At 39.5% G+C, this 11,493-nt stretch overlaps 1 long non-coding RNA gene across 1 annotated transcript; it reads left to right on the forward strand.

The window, feature by feature from the left end:
- The first annotated feature begins 837 nt into the window (after positions 1–837).
- Positions 838–7,247, forward strand: LOC148108499 (uncharacterized). The gene is made up of 3 exons (XR_015727724.1): positions 838–1,254; positions 2,449–3,915; positions 4,406–7,247. It is a non-coding gene; the product is annotated as an uncharacterized LOC148108499 (long non-coding RNA).
- The last annotated feature ends 4,246 nt before the right edge of the window (positions 7,248–11,493 follow it).

Consider the following 11,493-nt stretch of genomic DNA (forward strand, 5'->3'; position numbering starts at 1 on the left):
AAGAAAGCCCCCATTCACTCTCGCCCTTATTCATTGTTCCTTCCTCTAGCCTGGGACGCTCAGCCGCCATTCACAGTTTCATTATGTGCAAAGTCCAGACTGCTGCTTCCAACGTAAGGAAGAAGAGCACATTTGAAAAAGCTTTCAGATGACAGGGCTTTATTTCCTCACACATCATTTAAAAACCTTTTAAAGAGCAGTCTGAGCCTCTGATGGTAATGCCTTGCCTAGCAATTAGCGGTGGAGGTGCTGAGCTTTAAAAGGCTTTTAAATTATGTTATGAAAGGTCCTCCTACAATGGGCTTTCATTACCCAGGGTCAAGTCCGTGTACCCCGCCCATTTCTGGGGCACAACTCCTAAGCTCTTCTCAGGGAGTCACTCCCAAAGATTGACAGCTAGACACAAGATTTTCAGTACAACAGGGTTGCAAAATGATACCCAATTTCATATGGAAATTGCCTTTTTTCTTTTTTCTTTGAGTGGACTAACGAGCAAACTTCAAAAGTTCCTCAGATTTGACTCGGCGCTTATCTGAAGTATATCCAAGGGCAACCATAAGACTTTGAACCAAAAAAAAAAAAAAAAAAAGCAGTATCTTTTTCTTCAGTAATAGGCCCAAAGGGCTGGAAACCTCAGAACTTTTCCAAATGCATCTTTGGCAGAGAATGTGCTAGAACAGACTCACCTGAACTCTGAGCTGCCGCAGCACATGAATAGAAAGAGGAGGGTACCTCACACCCTCCAAGGAACAGCAGAAGCAGTTAAAAAATGACTAAGTCGCTCTCAAGCAAAACCAGTTCTTTTCACGGGTCATTCAGAGATTCCCCGCCACACTGGAAGAGGTGCCTGAGTGGGGCTCTTAGCGTCTCCTGTTTTCTCCAGTGGCGTCTTCACTTGCTACTTAGAAGAAGTAAACAATGTGCTCAATAATCGAAGTGTTAAAAGTAGATTTGGAAACCGGCTTTGCAGTCTACATGCAATGCCCTTAATTCTCTTGCATTTGTTAATGACCGTGAAGTTGGTTGCAAAGAGAAATACAACTGACTGGTGCTGACCCTTTCACGGAGCAGCCCTGAGAAGAAATGTTAAAAAAACCAGCGGCTCCAGGCTGTCGGAACCAAGGCTTTTTTTTTTTTTTTCTTTTTTCAGGGAAATCAATCACAGAATCCAATGTCCTCATCAGGCAACACTCTTAAAATCAAACCGAAATGGTCATCATTTCCCTTCACTCAGAGACTTCTCTAGTGCTCCAGGTAATGCAATACCATTTCCGCTTCTGATTGGTTTCAGAACTTTCCTAGGCAAAACTGATTTTCTACAGCCGCCTGCAAATTGCTGGATTTTATTTGCTTTCTTAAGTTTGATATTTAGGATGCTGTAGGCATTCTTGTTAACTTTCAGGAAACTAATTTTGCCTTCTGGGTGAGAATGTAGTAGAGGTCAGAAATTCTGAGGTTGTTTGTTTCTTTGTTTGGTGTGGGCGGGGGGGGGGGGGGGGGGGTTGTTGTTGTTGTGTGGTTTTTTTTCCCCAGACTCATGACTGACTGCTTTGGTGAACTTAGAATTTCCTGGAATTCTCTATGTTTCAGGTTTCATTTATGATTAGATCAAAATTATTACTATTTTTTAAAAATTTCCTACTAATATAATTTTGACAATGGGATTTATTGTTCAGTGAGGAAAAACATAGGAAGGAAATACATCGTTTTTTTTTTTCAAAACAAGGGATAACAACTCTTAAAATGTAAGCTCTATCCATTTTCTTTCCTCATATCCTTTAATTTATATGCACATACAGTATCTACTTTTCTCTCACTGTCTTTCAACAATTGTATGGGTAAAAAAATAAAACAACTCTATAATTTGAATAGAAACATTGGAAGCCTTAAAAATTAAACAACAAAGGTTACTGAACAGCAAATGATTTTATTTAGAAATAGCAGAGGGATTGCAACTTGGGACATGCAAACAATGGGAAACCAAAGGCAAATCAGAAAACAAAGGAGAGTGTCCTTTTTTTTTTTTTTTTAAGTTTTATTTAAATAATCTCTACACCTGATGTGGGACTCGAACTCAAGAGTCGCACGCTCTTTCACCTGAGCCCACCAGGCACCCCAAGAGTATCCTTTTATAGAGAAAAGAAGGAAATTGGGAGCAGTTGCTTTGAACAAAACTTCTTTGGAGGAAAATGCGAGTTCAAAGTGGTGGCAGCTTCTCATTGGCCGCAAGTGAAGGCACCTCACTGTTGCCCCAGCCTAGAGATCGTTCTTACTCCTGCTGACCTCTGGAAGCTGCCCGAAGTGGTCGTGTACGAGAGCTCCCCCTTCATGGCTTCCCAACTCCGTTTTGAATGAGGTTTCCTTGATTCATTTTCATAAAGTCAATCATGTTCAATTATTCCCAGGAGAAATTTGCTTAATTGCTGATGTAGATGGCTTTGATTTCAGAGCATTGAATTGACCTGCCTACTGTTCTTGAAATGATACAAATCAAAGACAGGAAGGACTCAGCCAATCCCTCCAGAGACTCAGACACTGAAGACAGAACCTACCAGAGTAAACATATGTCTGCCAAGGAAGGATGACAGAGCAGCGACAAGAGATACTTGCAAATTTCCATGAAAGAAGTGTGGGTTTTTTTTTTTTCTTCTTTCTATTCTCTTTTTCTGTTGTGGAAATGAAACAGTATTGCAAAGCTTATCTCCATAACTGACAAATTGTTTCGGCAATTCAAATTCCCCTTCCTGACTGAAAGAAAGTAGATCATTGACCACTGGGTCAGAAGTCAGTCACGTTGGTCTATGGCCCCATGGACAGGCACAAATTACATATGTGGACTTAACATAGGTTACTTGAATTTTGCCTTCTTCGCTTTCCTCATTTGTGAACCTGACGTAATGCTTTAATCCACTCTACTCTCAAAGCTTTTTAGGAAAATATATTTTTAAACTATTAAAATATAGATACGTATAAACCTTTATTATATAATTATGCAAGTGAACACATACATTGCAGAAAACTAAAAAAAAATCCTTTTACAGAGTGGAGAACAATTGAAACATATTCTATTGACATTCTTAATGTCAAGATTAGTCAGGCGTTAATTTAGGCTGGATATTCTTTGGTTATATGTTGGCAAGCACATAAAAACATTAACCAAAACTGGGTTCCTGTGTTTAAATTTTTAAAGATTGGGAAAATTCTCGTGAAAATTCAGGAATATTCATTTTGGTTACTTAAGGCACTATCTCTAATTAAAGAAAAATCACATGCTCTAATCATAGCATTGGAATTGGACTACAAGTATAATAACTTTCCAAAATATAATCATTCTACTTTCTTAGAGAAAAATAACAGCCAAGGTTGATCTTGCTTACTAGGGAAGTTTTCCCACAGCAAGAAACCTGACTGAATTATTGAGATTCTGTCCTCCACAAAATTCTTTTGCTTTTTTAAGGAGATGAACATTTACTGGAAAATAACTGACATTTTTAAGATAACTCCAGCACAGTTTTTTTATAAATTATTCACAATGGTGACGATATTGTGGGAGTATTATAGATGTTGGGATTTAATTTAACACGTGTGTATAGAGAAGACCCCAAAGTATGACAGTATAATAAAAGAAATACAGCTTAAAAAATAGAAGAGTTCCTAATGCTAATATCTTTGCTTACACTTCTTACAAAATTCTATTGCCTACCTTGAATTTGTCCTACCAGGTAAAATGACAGTCTTTCCTCAGCTCATCTGTTTTGTAGGATGTCACAGTGAGATCTCCAAAAACAGTTGTTTCCTGGCGGGTGTCGCTTCGGAAGGTGCTCACTCACCATGGCAGGAGCAGAACCACGAAGCGAGATGACAGCAAAGGTGATGCACAAGGAGAGGGTTTTTAAAATTACTTCATCCTCAGAGGTAAGAGAGGGCAGTGAAAACTGGACATGAATAATCAGGCAGAGCACAGAAATGATAAGTCCAGAGAAATACAAATTTGAACTCTTCTCTGTTGGGTTTCGCAACTGTTAATTTGTCTCCACCCAAATGCATTAAACCAAATGCCACTAAGCTCACCCTTCATACACTGAGATTGGATTTGATGATGAGAAGCATAAATAAATGTTGCTTCTTCTGCATCTCAAACTGAGTACTTAATACTGATGTTCAACAACATTATCGGTTCTTGCCGGTTTCTCAGTGTGGTCAATACCATTCTCAAAAGAAGCAGTTGTTTGGTCATTCACTCGAATATGGAGAACATACTATAAGCAAGGCGTCATGAAAGGTATGGTCTGCATCATGTCATTAAACAAAGCACATCTCTAAAAATGCAATTTGAAGTATTTCATGTATCTGAAGTACTTAATATACATCCTAATTTTTTTTCCTTTTTTTTTTTTTTTTTAAGGAATCCTCCCTACATATTCTTCCAGAAATCCTGCAAACCTTCTGCAAACTGGTGCTTAAACTGTGGGATGACTGGGGCTGAAAGAAGAAGAGTGGTCCTAATAGCTTGGAATGAATGAGCAAAACTATTGCTGTTGCCAGCTTGTGCTGTCCTGGCTGCAGACATGCCTAAGGATGATGTACTTCTCCAAGCAAGGCTTCAAAAGCACGATTTGAGCAATTTAGTCTACTTAGTCCATTGACCGGTAGAGGAGCTTTTGCAAACGTCGCTTCTGAGAAGTGGGGATTTCTTGCCAGAGGCAGGAGGTAGTTCAGGACTTGCTCTAGAAGTGACAATGATACACAATATTTCAGAGCATCATCTCTGATGCCTGACCATCAGCAACTGTATTTGGAAGATTTAGCACCAGAAACCTAATAAGACCGTCCACTGTGAATCCTCCCAAGGACTTCTATCAGGGCATAAGTGGTAGCAAGGATCTTGGGTCTGACTGTACATATGTCCCACTTATCACTAAAAGCCTGGAATATCATAGCTCAGCACTCCTTGGCAGATGTATTAAATCCAAACCCATCATAACCTGGCCAAGTATTTAAATGTATTAACCCAGACTCTCAATCCAGACCAGGGATCGGTAAACAACAGCCCACCGTCCACATCTGGCCTACTGCCTGGTTTTGTAAATGAGGCATTCTTGCGAAAGGATCACACACGCATTTTCATGTTAGCTATGGCTACTTCCGAGCTACCCCAGAGGAGCTCAGTAGTCAGGATAACTAGCAAAGCCTAAAATATTTACTAATTGGTACTTTGCAGAAAAGGTTTGCTAACCTTCTGGGCAACCCCTCAGGGAAAACTCAGTATCGGAACATCAGAAGGAAGAACTATGTTAATAGAATGGGCAACCATCCCATAAGGAGAGCTTGTGTGCCATCGAGTCGTCCTTACTGTCACATTCTTAAGTGTTGGGAAGGAAGAATAGTATTGCAACATTAGATTACTCTGGGAAAGATCTTCCTGGACAATTCTGCACTTTAACTCCTTTTTCATTTATATTATCTCACGCCCAACCATTTATTTAGAGACCACTATATGTTGGCCTTATAACTACCCAGATGACAAGGCATAGCTTTTCCGTGACTTCAGGAAATAATGAGGAGACAGATATATTAGCCAATAATTACAATGCCGTGCTGTAAGTATTGTCATAGATAAAGGGGAAAGTGCCGTGCGAGCATGGCAGGGACAGCTATGGATGAGAGACGATTATATACATGGGATAGACTATATCGCCTAGGTTTTGAGGAATGAACAGGGATCATTGAGGTGGATGCCGTGGTGAGGGAGGGATACCTGGCAGGGGAGTAGCACACGGAAAGCACATACTGCAGTTGAAGGAAACAAAATGTCTCAGCAGAATAGGGAGTGAGGGAGAATAGGAAAATGTGACCCTGAGGACGTACACCTGGACCAAATCAAAAAAGTCTTATGTGAGATGCTGAGAGATTTCGACTATATTCTAGAGCAATATTTCTGAACACGCCAGTGCATCATCTGAGCTTGTTCTGTGTTTCTTCAAGGAGAGGTGATAATCCTGTCTATATTGTGTAGAGAGAACTCTAGGGGCGGTTTGGATAATGAAAATGGGAGGGAGCATTTGAAGAAATGGAGACCAGCTAGCCGGTCTTTGGAAGAGCCGTAGGAAGCAGTAATAAGGCCCTGAAGACAGTGCCTGAGGGAACAGGTCGTAGGTTTGCAAGATATTCCTTAGGCAAAGTCAACACAGCCCATCGGTCAATGTGGAGAGACTGGAATGGAAGAGGACTCAATGAAAAGATGATTTACAGAGAAGTAGCAGTTATCAAGGATTTATTTCTCTAAATTACCTTATCTCCAAAAGGAAGATAACATGCTGAGGGAATAAGATACTGATTAATTTTCCACCAGTAACAAATAGGAGCAAAGTCATTGTGACAGAGAGCAAGAAATACCACTGGACAAAATGGGAGGCACTTGTAGGGACTTCAAAATGATGGAGACAGATTTCCCAAGGATGGCTGAAAACGGCACCAAAGCTATATTTCTCCTATTTTACCTAAATGTTGATTCTAGCAGAGACCAAAGGAAAATTTGAGAGCAGTTAAGTGGTAAATACTCCCTATAATTTTCAAATTCTTACTCAAAAAATTGATCCTGATAATAAAATGCAGTATTTAGTCATGACAATATGACAACTAAAGAAAAGCATTAAAAAGTAAATAAAATATAATAATTTTAAATTTAAATTTAAAGATTTATTTATTTATTTATTTTAGAGAGCAAGGGGGAAAGCACAAGTGGGAGAGAGAGACTCTTAAGCAGACTCCTTGCTGAGCACAGAGCCTGATATGGGGCTTGATCCCAGGACCCTGAGATCATGACCAGAGCCAAAACCAAGAAGTAGATGCTTAACTGACCGCACCACCCAGACATCCCAGATTTAAATTATATCTGCACAGAAGAATATCCTGCCTCTGCAGTTTTGTTTTCTGCTATTTTTCATGTAACATCTTACTTTCCTATATTATTAAATATTTGTTGGTTCAGATCTTCCAGTTTGCCATCCTTTTCCTTGTCTTTTAAGGTAAAATTGACTCAGACATCAAATTACATACAGTAGGAAATCTAACAAATGCTCTTCGTATTTCTGAAAAATTCTTAGAATTTTTCTTTCTCCAAGACAAGCAATACCTGCTTCCAGTGAATTCTTGATATCTTCTCTGTATTTTGCCACTCTTGGGCACATCCTTTTTTTCCATATAATGTCACTCCGAACAGCCTCTAATAAATTTATTTCACAAAGTTTACTGGCTCAAGACTGTGTCACTAGTATGCTTTACTAAAGATACAACAGACTGCACTCATATCACTGAGCAGTACAATAAAAGATGTAGAATTGAATATTAGATATTCCTGTTCTTTTTTTTTTAAGGTTTTATTTATTTAATTGAGAGAGAGAGCACAAGCAGGGAGAAAGGCAGAGGGAAAAGCAGGCTCCCCACCGAGCAAGGAGTCCGATTTAGGACTCGATCCCAAGACCCTGGGATCATGATCTGAGCCAAAGGCAGACGCTTAACAGACTGAGACACCTTGGCACACATAGATATTCCTGTTCTTAAAATCTTCACAACCATTAAGGTGTCTTTTTATCCAAAACTATGTTCTTCCCCAGAAAGAAACCTTGACTATCCTTAAAATGTCTTTTTACCATCTATGTAAAGATAAACAGATCATATTTCCTTTGCTGAAGAATACTTACACCAGAGCGTCGGATGGGTATAGAGAGAAGGTTTAAACATAATCTGAAAAATCGAATTATGAGGTATTCATGGGTGCCTTGGGAGGGCCACAGAAGAACACTTAGCTCAGCATGCTTGGGAGGAAGGACTGGCAGCTGATCACCCCAGACCTGAGCCAGGTGGAGTGAGGAGGTTTGATCTGGAAGAGCCAAGAGGAGGGAGCCAGCCAGGTCAAGAAAGCAGGGTGAGCAAAGCATGGGGAGCAGAAGACCACCTCGTGCTTTGGAGCTAAAATCAGCCATGCCATGTTGCGTGGACAAGTACGAAAGGGAGGAGGAAGATGACGTCTCAGAAGGGCTGTCGCTTGAGGGTGTCTGTGCCTTATGCTGAGAAGAATGAGCAATCATTAAAAAAGTTTGGAGAAGAAAGTAACACATTTGCATTCGAGCTGCATTCCAGTGGCGACATTACGGACTATATTTGAGGGAGGCAGGACTGGAGGCAAGTTTTGGAAGCTCAAGCAGCAGCTATTTCAGACAAGGGATGATAAGATCCTGACCTGGAGATCAGCAGTGGCTTGAACAGAGAAGAGAAGTCAAATTTGAAAGCATCTACGGCTGTGAAATTGTCAGTGCTCCGTGAGTGAATGGATATGCAGAAAGAATTCATAGACAATGCCTGACGGACTGAAGGAATAAAGTTGACAAAATAGTGGATACATTTCCTTTCTTGGTCAGTAGACTATAGAAACGGCTGGAAAGATGCATCCTTTTGCACCCATCTAGGATGCTGAGATCAATTTTAGTTGTTCTTAAAAATTTTAGTTGTTTTTAATCCCCAAAAGACATTTTGAAGTGTTTTCAACCATTTTAAAAGTCACTTTTCCCTTAATGGTAAATCCCAAAACCGTGTTTAAAAGTTGACATGAGTGGGGGAAACATGGAGCACACTTTTTTCTTGGACTTTCACACCTAATCCTATTTGTGTGAGAGCACAAGTCCTTCATGCTGCCAGGCAACCTAAGGGTGACCTGATATAGTTAAAATGGGTTTACGCTCCCCTGGCTTTATCACCTCTAATGGGACCCTCTCTTACATATTCCTTTTCATTCTTCGTTATTTTTTCCAGGAGAAGATATGCCTGAAGCACTTTCTATGCTCATACAATCTCTTCTTTCAACTTTATATCTCTCTGAGAAAGAACTTTCACAAACTAGGTTATATAAGGATATCTCAGATGTAAATGCCGAGAGAAAAAAAAGAGATACTGCAACTTGAGAAAACAGCCTTTAAAAATGCCCACTGCAGCTTCTTCTCAAGCAGGACGCTGGTATAGGATTCCAGGGTAATTACCCAGCAAAAGGATATCAACGTGCACTTTTCAGAAACGCAACTCCTCAAAACTAACCATCCCATGATGGGAGTCAATAATACTCAGGAAAATGCAAATTAAGACAGCAACAAGCTGTCACTGGCAAATGTTAGTAAAAGGGAAAATGTCAAGTGTGGATGGGAATTTGCAGCTCTAGGAGGCATCCTGCTCTGAAGTGTAGACTGGGGCACTGATGCCGGGGAGCAAGCTGGCCCGTGGTCTAAGTAAATCCAGCCCAACCCTCTGACCCAACATTCATAGAGCATGCGCATATCCCAAATTTACACCAGAGGCCACTCAAAGGTATACGCAGCGCTGTTTGTGATGGTAAGGAATCTAGAGTAACCCGGATGCCCAACATTCGTAAGTAGATGAATAAAAGTAGGAGGCATTCATGTGGAATGGCAGCACAGTTTGATTTTTACTTACTAAATTTATTTTACAGGTGTATAGTAGATTTTTAAAGTGTATTTGGATTTTGGTTTTCTGTTTGCTTGCTTTTCTGCCAAATATGAGTAAGATTTTAGTTGTGTTGTTTTTTTTTCCCAAAAAGCAGTTAACTTGAGACCCACCGTCAAAGCATAAACCAATAAACCATCCATGGTTTCACTTCCTGTGCCTTATGTTGGTTATTCCCTAAGCAAGAGTGCATGTGTTGTCAGAGATTGCCCTGTTATCCCAGAAGTTTCCTTATATTTGCTCTAAGCTATAATTATCTCCAAAAGCCTGAATTCAAATTTAGTGGAGTAACTGTCCTTTAGGAGAAAAAGGAATCTCATTGCTGTGTGCTGAGGGAGGCTCTCAGGATAGAAACAGGGACTTTCTATTTTTAAGCAATTCTCTTGAGATTTCTGTGCTCAGAGGGACCTTCTATGAAATTCCTTAAAAGAGTTGAGCCAGCTACGAATGCGAGATTCTACGCACTGAAGAGAAGTTAGCTCAACTAACTGTGGGAGATTAACAGAGGACATAAACAGCATTGAGAACTGTTATATTTTAACAAATACAGTCAGGTTAAAAATATACAGACAGTGTCTTTATAGGTTTTATCTGCTTTTTTTGTTTTAAGTAATAAGGTAATTAAGCATAATGCAACTGCTTTATTTTGACTCACAGGTTAGGAACTATAAAATGTGGTTCAAAGATAGCTGTGTGTTTGGAAAATATACGTAAAAGAAAAAATAGATATTATAGATATATATATATGCAATTCAGAATTAAAAGACGGTGTATTTAAGACTACTTGTAGATATACGGGGCGCCTGGGTGGCTCAGTCAGTTAAGCATCTGCCTTTGGCTTGGGTCATGATCCCAGGGTCCCTGGAGCCTACTTCTCCCTCTCCCTCTGCCCTCCGACCAGCTTGTGCTTTCTCTCTCCCTCTCAAATAAATAAAATCTTTAAAGAAAAAAGACTACTTGTAGCTTATGAATTAGGATTGCTAACAGTTTTAAAAAGAGGGAAAAAATTGATTAGATTTACTTCCACATAAGATTTTGATTTAAACATGTATCAATTCCTATTTTCATTCATCCTTCTACCAACTGACATTACCAAAAGAATATACAAATAGGAAACCCCTTGTAGACACCAAGGAGAAACTGATCAAGTCATACAAGACAGGGTAGTAATGGGAACAAATTGAAAAAAGTCTGTAGCTTATTCAAAACCCCTTTCTAAGGAAAGCACATTGGTGACATGGTAAGGAGTGGGTACGTTGTCACAACAGTGTTACATGTCCCAATTTCAAAAATTCCTTATCAACAGTCACCAATTTTCTTTACTATCAAATAATGGCAATCATTGAATGGATTAACTATTCCATTGAGATAACAAAACTGATTTTTCTCATCCTATCATTCCTTTTGCTATTATTAGATAGGATTTTTCTGTATAGGACTTTCCTTCATACAATAGGGCTATTGCTGTCCCTGAAATATTTTTCATAAAAGAAAGGCAATGTCAATACTTAAGGATTTCCTTCTGATGGAGTTCAGGACATAATGCCCAAAATATTTTCAGCTGAAGGAGTCTGAAAAGATCTTGAATCTTCTCCTCACCCTTCTCCCATGAAACAGAATATAAAACCCTTATGTGAGAGGTTTACTCCCAAACCTGGAAGAAAGGAGCATCTTTATCTCTAAGGAGACATGGATGCCAAGAAGAATCCTAGCAGTTCTTGCCAAGCTCCCCCATTTCACTATATTTACTCATCCTCCTTAACCCATCGTATTTCTACACCACTGCTCACTCTTCCTCAAACCTCACACAATAATACTCAGGTCTGGCTGTTTCTTCAGGTCTTCATTTCCTTATAAAGGCTTTTGTGTCAAGTAAAACTTATATTACGTAAATTTATACGCTTTTCTCCAGTTAATCTACTCTGTCAAGTTTAATTTTCAGACTCAGCCAGCAACCCAAGAGGATTGAGAAAAATGTTT

This window comes from Ursus americanus, chromosome 19, assembly GCF_024610735.1.
Source record: "Ursus americanus isolate L20-20 chromosome 19, mUrsAme1.1.p, whole genome shotgun sequence".
NCBI classification, from domain to species: Eukaryota; Metazoa; Chordata; class Mammalia; order Carnivora; family Ursidae; genus Ursus; species Ursus americanus.